At 29.6% G+C, this 22,944-nt stretch overlaps 2 long non-coding RNA genes across 2 annotated transcripts; one reads left to right on the forward strand and one right to left on the reverse strand.

Annotated features, from left to right (window-relative positions):
• Window positions 1-3,213: 3,213 nt before the first annotated feature.
• Window positions 3,214-4,519, reverse strand: LOC121119127 (uncharacterized). Its single transcript, XR_005864682.2, has 4 exons — window positions 4,353-4,519; window positions 4,244-4,287; window positions 3,471-4,138; window positions 3,214-3,409 (listed from the first exon to the last, which is right to left on the reverse strand). It is a non-coding gene; the product is annotated as an uncharacterized lncRNA (long non-coding RNA).
• Window positions 4,520-17,974: 13,455 nt separating this feature from the next.
• Window positions 17,975-19,236, forward strand: LOC139905475 (uncharacterized). The gene is made up of 3 exons (XR_011780253.1): window positions 17,975-18,858; window positions 18,911-19,050; window positions 19,113-19,236. It is a non-coding gene; the product is annotated as an uncharacterized lncRNA (long non-coding RNA).
• Window positions 19,237-22,944: the final 3,708 nt, after the last annotated feature.

Genomic DNA, 22,944 nt, shown 5'->3' on the forward strand with positions numbered 1-22,944 from the left:
GAGGTTGTGTTTATTGACTTACTCTTACATCTGCTGTGTGTTGCTAATCTAATGAAACGACATGATAGTTAAGCTGCTCTTCTTCAAAATATTCTTCAAATTATTATGTTGATTTTTGTTTCTACATAACCAAAATGCTCACTATTTATAACTTTAGTTGTCACGATAAAATAATATCTTTTTAATTGATTTCGTTACCCAAATTATATATTGGTATTGGTGCTTTGATATTTTTTTACTTAAAAAATACAACAAAAATATCACAAAAGACCTGGACTCAGGGCCGATTTTGGGGGTTATTTCTAATTTTTTTATATATATAAAAACATGGTTTTTTCTAAAATACAAAATTAGGAATTAAATTCACATTTCAAAAGAGTAAGAAATTGGTCTACACATTTTAGGGCCTAGGCGCCGCTTCCAGTAAAACCAGTACTAAGGAACTAGCTCAGAATGTTGATAATGAAATAGAAGGCAATTTGCCTTCTTGCTTTGTTTTACAAAAGACAATCGTTTAGCTCTTGCATCTTTTGTCGGTCTACGACTTATGTTTTATGTGCGCCTTTTTTATGACGTAATAATATTGGAGATAGTAGGGGTTCCAATATAAATTTAGTATAGCACCGTTTTAAATACGTCAGTACCCTGGTAATAATTTGCAAGCTTCTGAACAGAATGCAAAATTCACTGGCGTCCAGCGGAACCCACGTTCTTACTAATTCGCGCGACATTTACTATTAAAATTGAATCCCTTGCACGATCAGTGTTTCTTCTCAGGAAAGAAAAATAATGTCTATCAAGGATACTTTCAGATTTCTTTTGAAATTTTCTCTAAAATTAACAGTAGACAATAATCGAACACATATTTTTATGTTTTGATTTGTATGTGATCAACTCATAATTTTTATAGTTATTATTTTCTTTTAAATGCAAATATATCATTTTTAAATAAGTTAAAATGTGGCCTTCATTAAGATTGAATTAAAAGATCAGCACATAGCATTAGTATTATTTATGAGTTAATTGATGGTTTTAAAAGTCCAAACATGGGGCATTTAGACATTAAAGGCATCTCTATACAGCTATAAATACGTTATCTCATGTTTATTTACATTGTATTTAAGTATAAATAATTTTATACTTTTTAATAAGTAGCAATGATATCGAAAAAAATTGTACCAAAAAAATGTATCTCAATTATTTTTATAATTATTAATTTTATAAGTATGCTAAAAAGCATAAGATACTTTTGAAATATTGAACCCGATTTGAAGTGAATTCAATCCAGTTATTGAAATTTCTAAAATCAGATTTAGAGTCATTAAAATATTCTCCGACTTCCTACATTTTAAAACGGGAGTATATCTGATCCGTTGTTATTTCAGCGAAGTAGCTTAACACTAACTAGAACGAATGCATTGAATTGGTGTTAAACATTTAATTTTCTGGAGTTGGGCTCGGACCCAATCTATAATTACCTTAATATATAAAATTAGATTATATCAAAATCTGTATTATCAATCAACCATACAAATAGAAGCATGATTCCTAAATCCTAACACCATATTTGAACCAAATAAATCAAAGCTAACCTATTAATTCTCTTCATAAAATTATAGCAACTTGGATTTGTTTGGATCATTCCAAATTGTTCCAAAAAATGACTTTTCCTAAAATAAAAACTTACTAACAGCTGTATAGTTTTTAAAAGAGAATATACCTCAACCTAGCAACTCAGTCTTACATATAGTTTGTAGCCCCAAATTATTTTTATACTTTACGAATTCAACGGGGAATTTAATCGCTGAACGGAACGCTAAAAATGGTTGAATATTTACAAACCTGCTAATAAATATATTGACCAGTATAACGGAGAACACAAATGTGGATATTAATTTACACAGTTAATAATTCAATTTTAGAAATATAGGCTACTAGCAAAGGCTTACCCAGTGTTGCTTGGGGGAAAGTTGGGCTATTTTTACAGGCATTAAAATATAGCAACTGTACACTATATGAAACGAACTATTAAAGAGTTTCCTAGCATTACTCGGGATAAGGAAGGAGCGGGAAATCACTCTAACAATAGTAAATGCAAATTTACTATTGTTTCAAACCCCTTCGGTGTAGGCGAGGGTTAGGGTATTTTATAATGCATTATAATATACCGCCTAAATGTTATTTAAAATCATTTATTATGTAATTTAAAAAAATTGTATTATAATCTCCAAATTATAAACATACCAATATAAATACATGAAAAAAAATTTTTTTTGTGAAAAAACTGCAAAATCGAAATTTACGAAGAAAATGGCAAAGAAACTGTTTTGGACTAATTTTGAAAAAAAAATAAATAACAGAATTTAATGGAATTGCAAATATACCAAGATTTTTTTTGTTCTTCTAAAACCAAAAAAAAAAAAAATAGGATATTAATATCGTTGAAAAAATTTCCCTCGATAAATGGTTCATTTTTATAAATACTGCAAAAATTATGTAATTGAATTTTCCAACAATTGAAAATACTATAATTTAATGTTTATTTCTGTAAATGTATGTTCAAAATGCATCGTTTTGTTGCATTTCTCCTTAAAAATTGAAAATTGACGTTTGATGAAAAAAGAGAAACAAATTGAAAAAATATTCAGAAAATGACAGAACATTGAAAGTTGAACATCAGTTTTTATGTGACAAATTTATATACCAACGAATTTCCAGAATTTTTTTTACAAGCCTTATTTGTTCTACGAGTCTAATATTCTATTGGAAACTCATCTTTTGCACCTAAAAAAAGTAAACAAAACTGTAATTTTCATCATTTTTTATTTTTGCCCAAAACTTCTTTGATTTTGAACAAATATAGAAAACGTCCTTTTTCGTATAGGTTTTTTTTTTTTTGAAACGCCAGTTTCTTTTGGATTTATAGCTTAATCTAGTCTCTTTCAGTTCTAAAAAACAATTTTTGTATAGGATAAGCCAACTTAAATGACCCCTCCCCCATCAAAAAACAACAACAACTGGGCACTGATCAAGTTCAAAAGAGCTATCAATACAAAGTTTCAAAGTTTTAATCTATTAGGACAACGGTGTGGGCACCCATAAAAGACAAATACACAGACAAACTGTATTGTATATATTTATGTATACAGATTAAATCCATCATTTTTCTTTATTTTTATGAGTTTTCTATGTAGATGTTTTGTAATTTACTATGAAGTAACATTAATACCACTTTAGCACCAACTCGTTGAAATTTAGTGGAGGAATTTGTTATGCCACTGCATTTAAGCTGAATAAAATTTAATGTGAGTGGATACCTTCTAAATACTGTATAAACCAAGTTGCAAAACCAAGACCATTATTTGCCCAAAATATATTTGGCTACGCAACAACTTTTGTGTACTGGGGCCTTTGAGAACATAGGATACACTAACAATGGATAACACAGTAAAAATTAACAAATACATTACCCGTCATAACAAACATAGCTACGTGCACTGAATAAATCTTCTCCTTTTTTTTCAAATTTGGATGTTTTGAAAGCTCTTCGTAAAATTAGATCAATAATAAGATCAATCGGGATTAGACATAAATAGACAAATATAAATGACTGAAAAAAACAACTGGGAAAACAACATTAATTCAAAATATTATATATTAAATAGTATCATACTTATCTTTCATAAAGTAAGAAATATTGATAATGCATCATTAAATAATGATATATATATATATTTAATAAATAATACAATTTTTCTTATCGAAGTTTTTGTTTAATGTTCCTGTAATTGATCAGATGAAGTTGCATTGATTAAGTATAAGTAACATTATAGCATTCCAATTACCCCCATCTGACCCAGGAATTGTATTCGGAGTCCATATTCATACACAGTGTATATTTTCTTATCTAGGAGAGATCGAACCTATGTACCTCGTATATAATAGCATAATTTCTCCCGAGCACGTTGTCCACTGATCTACGCAACTCATAGTTTTTCCTCTTATTACTTAGCTGAACATGACCTCTCTTTTCTGTAACAAAATTGATGATGAATACACTGAGCATTTTTCCAGAAATGATGTTTTTCCGATATTATATTTATTAAGTCTTCCACCTCTATATGCTGAGTTATGGCTGCTGCAATAAAGATTGATTACTTCTAACTATTTTTTCGAAGATACGGTTTTTGCAAATGTCTCCATAGAAAAGGTTTACAAATTTAACTACTAGTACAATATATACCATTTTTGATGATGTAGAGAGTCCACCCACCTCCATTACATATTCTAAGGAATTCAGCATTAGAGGTTTCTTTGTATTTTGAAGGATAAATCTAATAGAGCATACATACTTCAATTAACATTATTCTTTATTTTTTCTCCAGGAGGATCAATAGGAACTTATATAAACATAACATATTCTCCGTTTTTTGATAGGCTGTATGACTTACAACGATTTGAAATTCACACAAAAATTGAAATTTTAAGAGTGAAACAGCTATTAAAAAATATATTAAACTTATCCATTATTACTTATTAGTTACAGAAAAGAAGAAAATGACGACTAGTGCTGTTTCGATCCTTATTTAGGACTACAGTCCAGTCCAATCCCACTTGTCGGTCCTTAAAGAAGGTAAGATGGATCCCTTGTGACGTCATTAAGAGTATTATTCCTTTTTTAATTATTCTGTTAAATTAAATAATAAATTACATAACTAAGTAATGTTAGTATTACATTACATTTTAATGAAAATATGATTATTTTCTCAAGATATGTGCACTGCTCTTAATACATATCTTATTTGACTTAATAGACCATCGAAATTTGTAGGAAACATTTCAAGGGCCGACAGTTAATGACCGATTCAACGACCACAGGGTCAATAGGACGAATCCTAAGACTGGACTGTTCCAAGCAAATAAGGACCCATCCAACACTTAGGATGACTAACGGGTAGGACGGGGAAAACATTTTCTCTTGTGTAATCCATCTATGAATATTAATCAACAAGTAACTACGCAACCTCACGAATTCTCCTTTTAATTTAATTGACTAGGTCAATTCCGTGAAGGGAAGAAAAATTGCATGCGTCATGACGAAAAATGATAAAACATAAAAAAGATTTGTAGTATATCTAGATTAACATTTTGCAGAGGAAAAAGTTTTTGCGTAGCCAATATCTAGAATGAAGTTATATCAGAGACACTGTCTGAAAGAAAACATATTTAGAAGCACCCCCAATTTACAATAAGAATAAACCTTACAAATATTAAAAAAAGAACTACACAATATATCGTCGGCCATTGGACAATCAAAGTAGAGGAGATGAAGATAAATTAAATTTATCTATCTTACGTCAAATTTGTCTACCGTCGTAGAAAAATTGATGACTAATATACCTTGTTTCTGAGTATATTGCTAGTGGCTAGGAAAATCTCATCACATTTCGCCACTATGTCCCATATTAGTTTGGTGCAACTGCCCATTAATGCTGTTCTTATCCAAAAAAGTTTATATTCATTTTAATTTTATATAAAGTAATTCATGGATTCAAAAATGTTTTTCTTATCCGTATTTCTCTTATCTGGATTGGATTTAACATGTGTATAGTTATCAAAGAGTATCAATTTTCTTTCTACACAAGCTACTTCAAGTCTTTAATAAATCATTCCAGTATTTAAAAAAAATATATAATATTCATTGATAATATTTAAATTAATATTATATTAAATTAAAGTGAAACGGTGAAAATCGAAATACTGCATTTTGTAATATGTTATTTTCAACAAAGAACCCAAACATAATGAGTAATTGCAGGTATAAGGGTCTCTCTAAATAAAATATACCCACCTAAGATATGATGTTAAAGTTGATAAATTTATTTTGTGTGAGAGTCTCCATACAATCTGGAATTAGCAGGAATTCAATCGGAAAATGTGCGCCGTTTATGCTTGCCGTTCATTTTTGAACACCTGATCAAGAAAAAATCTATGAACAGCTTTGATATAGTCATTCATTTCTTCATTACTTTTTTATTTGTTTGCAAAGATGTCCAAGATCAAAGCTAGAATCAAGTGTAAAAATTACATAACATGATCTATTTTAGTTGACTCCTAGAACATTTTCACCGCTAGAGGGCATTGATGATATAATTAATTATCATCATTGTTATGAATTCACCTCTTGAATTGAATTCAAAATGTGGATTCTTCAAAGCGAAGATTACATAAATTACATTTGTAAAGAATTAGATTGCGTCATCTGTGATACCTCAAAATGGACATCTCATTGGAAATAAAGTAAATTTGGACACACAATGGTCATCATAATTTTTTTGTAATGACGAAAAAGCCTGAAAAATGAATATAAATATATTAACAAATTAGCGTCTTTAAAACTTTAATAACGTAGCAAAAATATTGGGAGAGTTTTGGAGAAATATTTGTCTTGTGCACACAAAATCAATTAAGAATAATTTCATCACTAATGAGTCTAAATTACAATTGTATTCTTTGACGATTAATCATCTATTATTTCTATCTTCAAACTATTTTAGTATAGAATATAAGTACATGTATCTATACAGTATAGAACTATTGGAACTATTTGTTCAAGGGAGAAAAAAAAATAAAAAGGATTATATTCTTAGAATTGGATGCCCAAGGCTTTCGTGGTGATAGTGTTTTAGTAGAAGTCTGAACACATGAGATGAATAAAAAATCCTATTCTTTAAATAAAAAAAGGAATCTTTTTTAAAACTCCAAATAAGTTGTATGTTCTATATATGTACTCTTATTCCTTATGGTTATCTTTATATATTTTTTTAATACAATATTCTTAAATAATATGTACGATCTAGTTTGTACATGTCATGTAAAATACATACGTGCATACACTTAAATTACAGTCTAATCTTGGAATACAATGGTTTTGGACAGTTAGGATCATTCAATATGCCTTGGACTCTAGATAAGTCTAGTTGTCAAAATATAAACATAGCATAAAAAAAAAAACTAGAGTGGACACACAGTAGAGCTTAAATATGGTACTTAAATCATTTTCCCTACAAATTAACAATGCATTATACTAATTTGAGTTATGTATCTCAATTTTTGTAGTGTTACCTACCCTTTGAGCTTTGACCTCTAAAATTTAATTTGAGTAATCAATTTGATTAAAAGTTATGGGCAATCTTGATTTTACAACATTTGTGTGACCTTGAACTTTGCCCTTGCCTTTCAAAATGACCTCTTACTGTAAATATATATATATATATGTAACAAATATTTACCAAAATTGCTTTGTAATTTTATGTATAATCCTACTTTTTTTAAATAAATTTTGGTGTAACCAATCAAAACTTAATGGGGGTAAACTGTTATAATATACAACTAGTGATGAAAATCATCTTTATTTTGGGTATGTTAAGAAAAACGAAAATCAACTTGGTAACCCTTATAATTTGAAGGATGTTGATAAATACACATGATTTACATCACTATATATAACCTTCCTACAAAGCTTCATCAAAATCGATCTTTAACTTTTTATGTAATACTGACTACACACAAATCAAGGCGCAAACAAAACCCTTCTTTGTTGGTGCTGGTACAGAGTGGTCCATTAAAATCTGAACACTTTGAATTTTAAACTTTAACAAGATATAATTTATTAATTAACAATAGAATTTCAACAAAATTAATGCTATAAATATATATGTGTATCTGAGCTCTCTTAATCATTCATGGGCATCCCTTAGCAGCACTGATGGATTCAAGGTGGCGGCGGAAGGCCTGGCAACCACTGCAGATATAGTACTCAGATATGGGATCCCAGTGCCAGCTGACAGAGGCTTTGAGGGCCTCAGTTTTCGAATGATGGGCACTGCAGGCCTTCCCCTCGACATGCACCCAAAAAGTGTAGTCGGTGGTGTTACCATCAGGGCCAAAAGTATCGGAAAATAGTTCAAAAGACTCATTCAAAAGAGTTTTGCAACGGATGATATGGATTTTTTTAACTGATGGTGTCAAAAGTTACCTCTTATCCTCACAAATCTCTTTCTATTGACTTTTTTGATAGCTCCTTGTACAGTTTCCTGTGAAAACTCAAGATCTCTTGCACTGGCGATTATGGACTTGAGGGAATAGACCTGTTATGTTTTGTTTAACTCCTCTAGGTCTAGTTTGGTATTTTTGACAGAGTCCTTCTTCTTTTCCAACGTTTCAGACTTGCTGAAGGGTTTAGTGGTGGTCCCAGAGACGCCCAACTGCTTGAAATGCGTGATAGATATTTGTCGATCACATGCAAAGGTCATTTTCTCGAGCTAACAATGAACCTTCATTAACTATTGAATGACTAAGTGATCAGATTTTAATGAACCACCCGGTAAATATAGATAAAACTGGGGAACACAAAGTTTCTACCATTGAAATAAAGCCAAAAATATTATTTTATCTTTGAGCGCAGAATCCAAAGCTGATCTCAGTTTTTACCTAGGTTGTCAAATTTCAGAAATATCTGAGATTATAGTAATTCGGGACTATTATGTAAAGGATTTCTTAAGATTATAAAAATATTTTTATGGAGTTTGTATCCACTTCTGAGCTCGATATATTTCCATTTTTAGGCTAAAAAATGATGAATGTCGAAGATGTAAGTTCAACAATTGACGCAGGTAGAAGAGAAATCTTTTAGTAAAAATGACAGAGTTACATTTAGATCATAGAGTGTTAGAAAGTTATCCGGAATTGCAATATTTTCCAACTGAATCACCGAAATTCTTCTAAAAAGTTTTTTGTTAGAGTGTTGGCGAAAAATGTCTACAGTACTATTAGAGTCAAACGAAGGTTTTTTACTTCATATCATTCTATGAGCAGCTGCCTATTCACTAGAGAAATTCATAATTACATCATTTGATAGATCTGAACCAACTAATAAAAATTTATAAAAAGGAGACCCTGTAATACCATTCCTCTATTCATAATGTGATTCAGCCACAATGTTTGTAAATTTTTGGCAGAATATTAGACAAAAGAACCAGTCCTCCTTCTAATTGTTTGCGAAATCTCTTTAAGGTATTAATGTAGCTGTGATCAAATAACAGCTTGAACCATGTTTCCCCTTCACTTAACACTTTTTTAGCTATAGAAGGCAGGGCTCTAGCCACATATAATACTTATGCAATTAATTTAGTATTATAGAAATCAATTCTTTACATAAGTTGTAGATCTTCAACTTAAGTTCAACACCCCTTTTGAGACTGGGAGTTTAACTTTTGCCAATTGGAGAAGGCAGGGCCGTTGCCCTCCCACTCAATTCCCAAGATCTTTACTTTATTCAAAACCTTGCACCCAATAACTTTATCAGAAGGTAACACTGACCTACAGGTAGAATATAAGTTTTTTCGATATTAATTTTGAGTCCTGAAATATTTGAAATTTTTCCCAAATAGGACAAAAGTATTTCAATTCTTCTTGACAGTTGTTTATCAGAACTCCCACCTATCATTGGAGTAACATTATCCGCGGATATATACATAAAGTATATTTTGTCACCTAAATAGTTCCAAAGTCTCCATACTTGCGTTTCAAGGAGTAATTTAAGTACTTCATGAATACAATTACAAATATATAACCAATGGATCATTAATTTGAAATACATTTCCAGTGTTCCAGAAATAATTTCGTGAGGGAGAAAAGAAAATGAAAATATTACAAAATATATATCACCTCGTTTCAATTAATATAGAACAAGAGTGTCTGCAAGGGTGGGCTGGAGGGGTTGTAGCTCTCCCCAACTTCAGGAATTTTTGCTTTTTACAAGAAAATTAAATTTTTGAAATTTAAAATAATAATAATAATATTTTAAGTTTAGTTTTTGAATCTTTTTCCAAAAAATTTCATTTTTTGTGGATATCTTTGAATTTTTTCCCCAAAAAGTTTATTATTTTAATTTCTTTTCAAAAAAAATTAAGTTTTTTGTCAATAGCTGTGTATTTTCAAGTTTGTTTTCAAAAAATTTAATATTAGAAATTAAATTTTTGAAAGTTTTTGTAAACATCAGTAATTTTTTTTCCAAAAATTGAATTATTTGTGAATAGCTGAGTATTTTCGAATTATTTTTTACAATAAATTATTAATACGAGGTTTAATTTTCGGAATTTTTTTTCATAAATTTAATTTCTGACATTTTTTTTCAAAAAATTTAATATAAAATATATAAATTTTGATTTTTTTCCCCTAAAACTTAATTTTTGGATTTCTTCAAAAAAAAAAAAAAAATCCAAAAACCAAGGTATAACCCTGCGGACTCCCCAGTAGATACATTTATTTTTAAATAATTTTGGTTTACCATAAATTTAGATCATGCTCATTTCTTCGATAGAGATTTTGTTCGTAATCCAGGGTGTGACTGTAATTTTTGCAAAACTGAGGTATATATTATCTATATTTCTTCTTCAATGAGAGGAAATTGCATAATTATCAATAAATATTCAATACAGTGTTTTATTGATTTATTGGATATTTTATTATTTATCCTTTTGCAGGAAAGGTAGAGAGACGGAATCAAGATCATTATACAAGGGTCTCCTCAGGTGGTGGGCTGGAAGGGCTGTAGAACCCTCACCCAAATAAAGGAATTCTTGCTTTTTAATAGAAAATTTAATTTTTTTATAAAGTATTTTAGATTTGAAAAATAATGAAAAACTTCAAATTTTTTTCATCAAGTTTAATTTTTTGTAAAGAGCAGTAAATTTTTGGAATTTAGTTTTAAAAAAAAGCTGTGAATTTGTGAAATGTTTTCGAAAAAAATTAATATTTGAAATTGAAATTTTGTAATTTTTTGACAAAACAATCCAAAAACCAAGTCCCCCTAAAATTTAATCCTGCGGACCCCTCTGCTACAGGTAATTATGATCTCACTTACATACAATTTTGTTTTTTTATTTTATGTTAAATGTCGATTTTTCTGCTATTTATTCTCCATATTATTTTTCGGAGGATATACAACCAAGCGGCGAAATGTAAGCCCCACGAGCAAGATTTCTATAAATTTTGTTAATATAAAAATAATATTTGGTCTTCTGGGTTTGCTGAGGGTATCATGAACGACTCAAAGTGAGCATAAAGTGACAAAAAAAGTTCATCTTGCAACACCTGATATGAAATTATGCGTTTTTATCAGCCTTAACCCGAATAAATATAATTTTTTTTTTGTTCTGAAAGTGTATTTTCTGGGAGTTATCCGTAAATTTTGAAATTTTTCATCAAGGTTTGATGAATTTATTCACTTATAAGTCGTTCCTTTGGTTTTGTTTTTCTTCCCTTAAATTTAATAACGTATACGTATTATTACTGATATAATTTCAACTGTTATTCTATATATCACACTCAACCTCATCAAAATTGATGAGTACATTTTTGGTTCCTAAAGTTCGTTAAGTGTATCTTTTTTATCAAAAATGATGTTATAATGTTTTTAAAAAATTATAACAAATTATATTTTGTTGATAGCCCAAATGTCAGGTTGTTAATATTAGTTTTTAAAAAAAATAATGTTTTTCTCTTTATATAAAACTCATCCATATATTTTTAATATTTTGATTGATATTTACAAGTGCAAAATGATGAAATAGGTAGTTTGGAAAATATTACGAATTTATATAATCTATGAAATCGCTAATTACTTCACTTCTATTACTTAACCTTAATTGATTGAATTAATAAGGTAAACTCTGAGAAGGGAAGACAAAAGTCATAAAATAAGGAAAGGCAAGCTTTCCTGACACAAAAATAAATCCTCTGTGGCTTCTCGAAAGGGGAAACTTTTTCATGTAGCTCAGAATAACTCCTCAATCTGTGTATTACCACTTTGTAATGTTCTAAACATTGATTAGTTGTAATCAAATGAGCTCTTGTTCTTCAACAGTCAACAGTTTTCTACTATTTTTGAAAAAAATAATAATTCAGTTGGTAAGAATTGATTAACTAATATCAACTGATTTTGTGTCATTTTTATTTTTGTGATAGGGAGTTTACTCGACTAAACCCTGGAACTCTAGATATCTGTAATAAAGATGCCATCTTTCCTTTTCCCCTATAAGTCAATTTTTCATTATTTCTAATATTTTTAATGAAGTAAAATAAGGCTTGTATTATATTGTATTGTATTATAAAATGTCAACATCCAAACATCATAACCATGATTTTATTCAAAAGAATTAATTTTCCTTAATTGAAACGGATATTGTTAAATGTATTTAAATCCAAAGAATTATAAACGAAAGAGGTATTTTAATACCAATTATGCACTAAGCAGTGTTGTAAGTTTATAAGACAAGAAGAATCTATGACTCAAGTGCAAAGAAAAGCTGGGAAAATGAAGTCGTTAGACTTCCATATACCTAGAATTACATAACTAGACATAAAAACGCTCCCTTCAATCTTGCATCCAGGAGACTAACTCAAATAAGTTTGTACGTGAAGAGCAAGATGATGAAGTGATCATTGTAATACTTAATTGGATATCTTTATAAAAGATTGATTTGAGCTATTATAGACATGAATAGATTTAGTTGACAGCTAAATGATGCCTTTTATTATTATATTCATATAAAAGGACATAAATTTCAATTATAGCATATCTTTATTTAGAAAAAACATTTTTTTTAAGTAGGGCCATCCCAAAATAAGACTGAAGTGTAGATTCTTATTGAACTGTCCTAAAAATGCATGTAACAGTTTTGGATTTTGGTCAGAAAACCATTATGATTTTAAGTTGACCAAACTAAAGAATTTCGGTCTGGACATCTCTTAATGAAAAATTCGGTCTGGACAAATTCTATAGATGACCTTTTTATGACGTCAATTGTGTTTCAAAATTGTGAATATCTCTACAATGACATCATATGAAGTTAGACGTGTTGTATAAATGATATTTGTGCAACTCCCAAATAAGGAGTCGGGAGAACATTCGTCTACAGATTGAGAACAAATAAAATCAGTCCATATATTGAACATCAGTTAATGAAAATATGTAAATTGAATGATTAACAATGATTATACCATCAGAGTCAATCAGGGCTGAATACCATTTTTCTATTTGGAATTGGAAATTATTATGTCAATAAATGTTTTAATCATTTAATGGAAGGTAGCAAACAAGTGTGAAATGATCAACTTTTTATGTCAGCTGATATCTTTGTTTAATCATTCACGTATTTTGTCGTCTCTAAGTATTTATTTCTTTTATGTATGAAGGTGGAACTGAATATAGCTCGTCGACAATTTAGAAATAAATAGGGAGTTGTGAAGGATAAAAGTTTATTCTCGAGAAAAAAGCAATTATGTACTAAAAGGATAAAATGATTACGGACGTATAAAAAGGATTACATTTATAAAAACAAAACAAAAAATATAAAACGGGATAATCATCCCATCAATCGAATCAGGGTATCATAAATAAAATAAATGACAATTTGTTTATAATTTAGATCCATATATACGTAATCATGGAATTATCCTAAGAGTTGGTATTGAATAAACATACTTTTTCTGATATTATTTGACTAAAAAAACTTTTTCCATTTTAAATAACATTATAAAGTTACTCAACTTTCCAAAAAAATAATTATAAAGCATTAAACTAAATTCATATTACGAAAAAACCTCATGAATATTTTTTTTTTTTTTTTAAAGTAATCGAAAAAAACCTTTAAAGAAGGGTATATTTTAAAATAATATGATATCTACATATTTTGACTAATTGAAGGTGTATAATATACTTTCATAACACGATGTGATCTTTAGAGTAGTAGTAAATATAACCTAATACGCATCAGATAATTTTTTTAGTTTACAATCTGGGTGTGTTTTTCTATTTTCTAAAGCTGTTATCATTATTGTTCCATTCTTGAAAAGAGAACATCGAAGTAGAGAGTCATCAATAGTGTGTGTGCTCATAAATGATGGAGCGCAACTCGATACATTATCGACCATAACTTTTGAAGATACTGAGGTCAAATTGCACAGAAAAAAAAATTCAAATTAGGAAAAATGATCTTAGGCAAAGACCCGTTATAGATTAATTCTTTTTTGAAAGGAGAGGTTGAGCGTGTATAAAAAAGCTCGTTTTGTGTAGAAGTCCTAAAAAATTTATTAAGTGATACAGTTTTACTTGAGGGCACCGTCTTTGCCTGATTTCTTGTAGTTGTTGTAGTGTGAATTTATGATTTTTTGTCTTGTGTAATATTGTTTGATTTTGAAGCTTATATATGCATAAACCGACAAGAAAACAAGCAATAACAGCATCCTCAAGCAAAGTATTCTATGTCAGAGTGTTACCTCGCCAACACAAAATGTAAAGTATATTTCCATGCTAGCTGTGGATATTTCTTCTTCTTTTCTCCTCATCAGTACGTTGATTGATTGAATTAGAATGAGCTCCTTTAAAGCTGTGAACAATTCTCAGCAATTACTGAATATAATTCGATAGTTGGACAGGAATGACTAACAACCAAATGATTTTGGGCTTTTGTTTTAAAGGTTGCATGATGATATAAAGGTAAGGATGTGATGGTTAAAATAGACATTGACTATTGGCAAAGAAATGCAAAGTAGTTTTTATGATATATGAGTGGATAACAAAGTCATCAGTTTAAAAATCATCATTTTTTCAGAATTTTGGATAAGTTCCGATTGGATGTCTTTTTTTACTACTAAGGAGAGTATGAACTTAACATTTTGTTAGTTTACCAGAGATCCACCAGAACATACATGGATGTTTGTGATCATTTTATGAGATTCAAACATGACGTGTTATTTTTTTCCACAATTTATGTTTAATATTTATCCATGATGCTCTTGTCAATATTTTTGTGATATATTATCTTATAGGTTCTAAAAATAAACATATTTCCCCTCTTCCTTGGTCCTATACTCTATCCTATAGTACCTTACTTCATGATTAATGAAAAAGGATCCCCAGTTCTTGATTATGATGATTGCCTCCTCCTGATATTATGAAGGGTTGGTTGAAAGCATGTGTTTGTATGTGGCTACCTACTGTACACATACAAAATAAGCTCTTGGTGATATTTCTATTCATTATGTGTATTAAAGCTATGTACATATGTATAGATAAATGCGTTTATTTATACCTTTAATGACATCATTACATCTCTTAAAATGGAGTCTACATCTGCTTACACTTATGCACACGAACTAGGGTGATGACTTTTCAACCTTATTCTTTACAAAATTGTTTCCTGTAATGCTAAAAAATGAATATTTTTATATTACAACTAATAAACTCAGAGTTTTATCATTAAATGGAAAAAAATTACGCATAAACTATTTTAAGGGTAATTGATACGAAAAAATTAATAAAATATCAACAAAATATTTTAGCGCGAAGCGATTTATATTTTCTGACCCCCAAATATATTTATTTTGTATTTGGTAGTTTAAAAAAAATAGTACCCTGTAGGGCTATTGTGGGAGCCCGAGCCCTGGTTCCTTCACATACGTAATACATACATACAGAACTGTATTCGAGTCCACCTTTTCCGAATTGAATGTCAATCTAAGTCATCATACTCAAATATAAGCACTACTACTCGGAGTCGATACAAAATAATGGAATAAATGTAGCTTTCTGAATTTCCCACAACATTTATGGGTTAAAATGAAAGCTTTTTAAAAACAACATTGACCCCATGAGCCTAATGGCTGGCATTGGGAGTTCATAAAGACGTAGTCCAATGCAATTTCAGATCATCAAGGTAACTAACCACGTCAAGTCCAAGTATATACGAAATGTCTAAATATTTTTAGAGGTTATTTTCCACATAAAATATATTAAATAAATGTTATAAAAAATAACACTCATACATAAGAGGAATATTAGTGACCCCCCCAATACATCTAGGGCCTCCGTAGTGATAAAAGTTTTGGAATCAATAGATGAGTCATTTTATGCGTGACATCTTTTGCTCAAATCACTTTAAAAATTATATTTGATTCAAGCTCTATATAAAACTCATCCAGGAATGGGAGATTGTAAAAAAGAAATCACCCTAAATTGTACACATTATTTTAGATTGCATTACTCATATAAAGAGATGAGGAGCACCAAATAGCTTATTATCTTTGACATATCTATTGAAATGGCAAGGATACAAGTGCATAATAAAGGACTATCACTAATGAAATCCGGTTTTTTATGGTGTTATGATTTGGTCAAGATTCAGTTCAAGATCAAAATTCTGGTTTCATTTGTGAATATTGTGTTATATTACTTATATTACATAATTTCAATTCCTTTAAAAAGGTTTAATGATACATACATTAAATCCAAGTTTATCGGATTATAATTTCCAATGTTATCTTTGATATACATATTACAACATAGATTCCTGTGGCTTCTTATAATATCTACAAGCAGAAATGTCAAAATGCGATGGAGTAAGTCTTGGACTTGGAGTAAACTTGGACTCTTTCACACTTTTTCCGTTCATCCATGAATTACATTCAGTTAATGTATTCATTTTTTAAACAAAATGGCCGCCATGTAATAAATTTTTGTATACAATTTATTTGGCTACAAAAATTATATGGTCGCTGTTTCGACAAAATATAACTTTTTTCTAAGAATTCAACTTCTAAAGTTATAGAAGTTGTGTGGTTTTGCTTTAGAAAAATTCATTATACATTTATCATCCTATAGGGACAAAAAAGTATTCTTGAAGCCAATTCAAGTTACACAAAAGCGATGTGGTTGTTGCTTCGCCAATTAGTACTAACTTTGGTCATGGGGTAAAATATATATTGTGTTTAAGATAACAATAAAAAAGATGCGAAAAATAAGAAGTGAAGGACTAAATGAACAGCGTCCAAAAAATTCCATCAATCGTTCAATTTTTTAATATTCAGGCGTTCATAAATGAACAGAATACACCTTTTTGTTCATTTAAAAGGGATAATTCATAGAGATTGCGTAGTTAGTTACTTATAGAGTAATATTCACAACGCACCTAGTGGACTAAAAAGGTTGTGTGGGCAACTATACAAATATTGCTCACGCAGTCTTCCTTACGTCTGTTGGCTTATATTTTTGGGTTGGACTTACTTGATTTAAATTTAAGTTCACTTAAATAAAGTGATGTATAAGTTTTTTGGTTAAAATAAAGTCGATTTAGTATGTTTTAGCATGAAAATTTTTACTCAAAGGACTTTTGAGATACCCTTTATGTACACGCGTACAATGTACATACATGTGTATATCTTTATCAAGTCCTTTATTGGCAAAAGGCCAGGATATTTTATAATAAAATGTTTTTACGGAATGAGAAAACATGGTTCTATTATAATGTCATTGTACAAGATATTTGTTATTTTATGCTGTCAAAATAATATTACAAGAACATAGTATATGGTTCATTTAAACATAACAAATATTTTATTACATTTCTAGGACCAAGGGTTTCCAACCTTTTTCTATTCATGTATCCACAGTAAAATGGTAGTACGTTCTGGCTTCTATAGAATTTAACTTTCATAACTCATATTAAAAAATCACTATCCTCCTACGACAGGAATGGGGAATCTTTCACGCATTGAGCGGATGAGATCATTTTAATGGTGCTATGGTACTGTTGTCGAAAAATAATAAATATATTTGATGATGATTCAGGCAGCAATAATATAAAATTGCCATTCATTTTACTCTCATTTTAAATAATAAAATAATAAATAATTTATTAAGAATTGTTATTCATGAAGTTTTTATTAGTTAGTCATAATTAAATCATCTAATTAAGTGGATGCTTCACGAGTTGGCTCAATCTCTATTAGAACCGTTGTAACAAAGAACTTGCCAATTTTCTTAACCTAGCACTTAATAAAACAAAGTTCCACTCCTGGGTATTTATAACAACATCAGCTCTTGCTTCCTTCCATCTAAAAGGATGTTCCATTAAAGGAATTTGGGCGTTTTGTTATGTGACCATAACATACAATTTTAGTATTCAGAGAGTTGATACAATTTGACTGAATTGAGTGAAACATCGGTTCTTTTGCAAAACAATCTTGCTTTTTTGTCGTGAAAACAACATGAAGGTATGAAAATATGTTTACAGTGCTCTCATTATGCATTATAAAGAAAAAAAGGAGTATAATTAAGGGTGATAATTTTGGTAAGAATAGAAAAGCGTGCGAGGAGAAGAGAAGAAATACTTATGGCATCATTGATTAAATAATATACATCTTCTTCTATTAAGCAAGAACGTTATCATTCCCGCCTTTATTATTCAATATTAATATAATAATATTAGATGGGGATAGTCGATAGAGAACTGAATTAAATGCCTAAAATAACGTCGCCTTCTGTCTGGATTTCTGAAAATGGAGGCCTAGGAATTTGGAAAATACTTACCGGATGAGAAACAGATGGTTTGTTGGATTTGTCGATATAAATGTGCCTTTAGTCCCCTGTCTAGAATTACACGCCACTCATTATCCTCATCTCATAACTAGAGTATGGATATTCATCTATAAAATCAATTTAACGATGAATACATCAAGTCAGACTTTAACTCTGATCTCACAACGATGCTTATTGCATGTACCTTATCCATTGATAATTATCTACGCTCAAAAAATTTATGGAGAAATACAAGGGTAAACATATCCCTTCCCAAGGAACCATCATTAAATTAATAGAGGATGTTGGTACTGATGTCATTTATAGAAATACATATAAAAATGTTTTGAGTCATCCACACCAAATGACGATCAAGTTATCAGTAAAAAGTATTTGCGAATATCGAAATGGAACTCTGAATTTTGTACTATCTCACAGTAAGTATGCAATTTTTTTTAAATCTAACGATAAAATATGATTCTATTTTAGCTAAACATATCAAGAATTATGATACACAACTCAGTAAAGGGCAAAAACAACTGCTTAAATGGTCACAACAACGGGGGTAGTAGCTTTGGATGGTTTGCAAATAGTTTGTCTGAGACTACTTACTTCGCTTTAAGACTTGGGTATGATAATTAGGTTTTCCAATATTACATAGTCAATAAATATTACTTTTTTATCACTTAAGGCTTAGCTATGGTTGATGGGCTCCCAGAAATGGTGCTCAGAAAACTCATAAAAGGCAAAAACAACTGTTTAAATGGTCACAACAACGAGGGTAGTTACATTGGGTGTTGCATTATAATTAACAATTGTGTATATCCTTCATGATAATAGTATGTTGTTATATAAGCATACCTAAATAACGGGGAAAAATCTTTTTTGATGCTCTTAATAGGGAGTAATATCGCCGGACATTACTACATAATTAGCTTTTGCTCTAAATCTTTACGATGAATTTATTTCTAACATTTTTTTATTGATATATTTATTGTCTAATTTTATGATTTTGACATTTACTTTATTATTAATAATTAGTTAGATCTCATCGGTAGAGATATATCTATCCTGTGCACAATTGTATATAGCAACTTCCACATGAAGAAGAGGGGTGATTATCTTTTTGATTAAACTCCACGTCTCGCTTGTGTATTGCAACCTAAAGTTATGACATATTTAACTGAATCGTTGTTAGAACAAGAAAAAATTATCTGGATCAATCTATTATTTCAATATTCTGTATTTATAATTTATTATTATTAATAGTTATATGATTCCAATTGTTTAATTTTGTATATTTAACTTTAATGTGTAATGGTTTATTTTTTAGCATGTAGATTATATTTAATTAAAGCCTTCTTTTTTAAATCTGGAACTTTAAATATATTTCGAAATACTCTACTTTGTCGTTTCATTAGTTATTATTCTGAGAATATGATTATTAATTAATTACAATTTCATGGAGTGTGACGTTTTCAAATCTACTGTAACGGATAAAAAACGTCGAAGTCAATTATACGTAGTATATCTTCATTAAATTTTTTCTAATAAATACATTCGATATACCCTCAAAAATCATAATAAAGCAGGGAGATGATAATCACATCAGTATTTTAAACAATGATACCATATGTCTTTTTTTCCCCCTCCTCCTTGCACGCGTTTTTCTCTACAATATTATCAACTATAAGTATAATATACTGAGTGAACTTATGAATGAAAACTTGCAGGCATTTAGTTCAACTCATGTTAAAAAGGAAAATGAGGGAAGTACTTTTATACAATTTAAAAAAAAAATGGAGCAACTTTAAATGAGGTTTAGCAACGAACTAAAGCCAGATTTTTTTCCCTCAAACTGTTATTATTATTTTTTGAGTGTGTTTATGAAAAACGGAGAATGGCATCAAGGATCTTGTATATTATTAAAACAAAATTTGAATGTTCGTCAATACATGATAACTCCGGATAATGCCGGGCACTACCGCGAGTAAAAAAATACATTAGAAATAGAATTTTTTTGATTAAAATTGGAGTTACATGAAGGGAAATCATTATTAAATTGTATTGTATCCTGAATCATAATCAACATTGTTTATTTTTTTTGGTAAAGTGTCAGTGAGGAGGACATTTTAATAAGTTGGCCAGCCAGAGGAAACTTTAGAATATAATACCTACTATCATTTCTACATTTTTGCATCGTGGGCAAAATTAATTAGAAGTTAGCAGGTCGGATTTGTTACTATGGTAGAGTGCGAAGAGAAGGTGGGAAACTTATGGTACTGCTGAATTAGGGTCTTGTTCATATTGTATAACGAATAAATATCGTCAAAAATTGTTCATCAAACTATTATGTTTTCTTTTTAAAAAAATGTCACCTCGGAAATACAAAAATGGGCATACTTTTATTTTTAAATAAAGTTTCCTAAATTATTAAATATTCAATCAACAGAACTTAAGATAATTTTTTTTTTTTTTTGATAATTCAATATCCCCAATAGACTATTAGTAATATCTCATTTTTTATATAATGATTTTTATTAGGGAAAGGGGTTACTGCTATCGGGAGAATAACTTTCTATATTAAAAATAACATTACTGCGTTGATAATGTAGTTATATTAGTCCGCTCAAGAAATCCTGAGTGCCCTTCCACTCAGTCACTAATTTTGTGATTGCGCTCTCGCTCATTTTGTAAAACAATGAGCGCGTTTCCGCTCAATGAAAAATGAGTGGAGCTCATTTTTCGCTCGTATTTGAACTTGACAACTCTTTATGTATGTATATTACAAAAAAAAACACATCAATTTTTCCCTTTTTAAACCTGTTTTATCTAATAAATAATGTTAAAAAAGACATTTTGATACCAAAGGCATGCCTTTACTTTCTATATTAAGGAAGTTATGACCAATTTATCATCGGAATTTCACGGCATTTTTTCGAAGTGTTAAATCTGTTAATGTTATAACCTACACCAAAATCCGTAATATAATAAAATATGATATTTCTATAAAACACCACAACTTTCTTAAACATCAAGATAATTGAATGAAATTTTCATGACTTACAGAATACTGTACTGTGCAAAAGATGATATTTTTAAATACCTGAAATTGAATTGTGCAATATGAAATTTGAGTATATGTATACCACGCTCTTCATACAATTAACAATAGTTATTGAAAAAAAAGGAGAGGTTAAAAATTAAAAAAAAGTACCTTCATATTGCACAATAAAGATTGATAGTAAAAATGTCTGGTTTAAATTTATCTACTTTGCATAATCAAATAGAATAAACTTTTTAGAAAATATAAGATTGTTTAATGCATTAACGTCCATTGTACCTTTTGTTTGATCCATTATACTTTATTTGTAATTTTGAAAGCTATCTTGAAATGACTTATTTTATATCGAATAGTGAAATGTAAGTACAAGGTATCGTACAATTTCCTGATAATCAAGCCTGATAATTAGTTTGAGATTAAAAACAGGATTCTGAAGTTTTTTAACTTAGGCTTGCGTGAGATTTTGAGATCTAATATCAATTTACAACATAGAAATATTAGAAAATCGTATTTCAGTTGGGAAAATTCGTTTAACAAAAAAGAAAGACTTATCTTCCAATGTAATTTCCACACACGAAGGAGATGGCAGTGTCTCTGAGGGAACTGATGTCATCAACTTGTTGTTGGCAACATGAACAGTGGTTCTAAAACTGTTAAAATATTTCTTTCATCCTTGAATTCCATAAGTATTATGTGTAAGTCCCTGTTGGACTTGGAGTAGAATTGAGTATCGACAACGGAATAATTCCTCCCTTTGTCTTTGCTTAATACTGAATAGGACTTGTGTCGATTTTATTCCTGTTTTATCTGCTTACAAATGACCTAATAAAACGTCATGACAGCTAACCTGCTCTATTTTAAAACATTATTGAAATTGTGTATAATAACCACTTCATTTTTTTTTACATACCAAAAGTGTTTACAATTTACAACCCCAGACATAAAGCTATAACTGATTTTAGATTATTTGGACCCAACGAAGTAAAATAATTGAGATGATAATTGCATGCTTCTTTTTTATTTTGAGAGTGTAATCAATCATTGCAGCCCAGATTATTCATATATGAATGTAAGCATCAATTGATGTAATTGGCTAACTACAATATAACTTCGGAGAAGTATTATTGAAGGAATGGTTGAGAGATCTATGGTGAAGATCTTTTATTTTTTTAAAAGCAAAAACAAAGGGATAATTAATCAAAAACGATGTATTACATAGTAGTATTAATATGTCGCTTGTCGCTTGTCCATCATACGTAGGCGATCCTTATCGATCTAAAAAAAACTTTTGTTGTCTTTTAACAAAGTGATTCTGAATCTTTTCATCACTGCAGATGCCCTCGTTGTTTTTTTAGGGATTTTTAATATATAAACTTTTATAAAAATACATTTATTGATGACCTCCATGGATCCCTTTTACGAATCACTGTTCTAACCTAACCCATTCGTAGATTACTTC

The sequence above is a fragment of the Lepeophtheirus salmonis genome, chromosome 5, assembly GCF_016086655.4.
Source record: "Lepeophtheirus salmonis chromosome 5, UVic_Lsal_1.4, whole genome shotgun sequence".
NCBI lineage: Eukaryota > Metazoa > Arthropoda > Copepoda > Siphonostomatoida > Caligidae > Lepeophtheirus > Lepeophtheirus salmonis.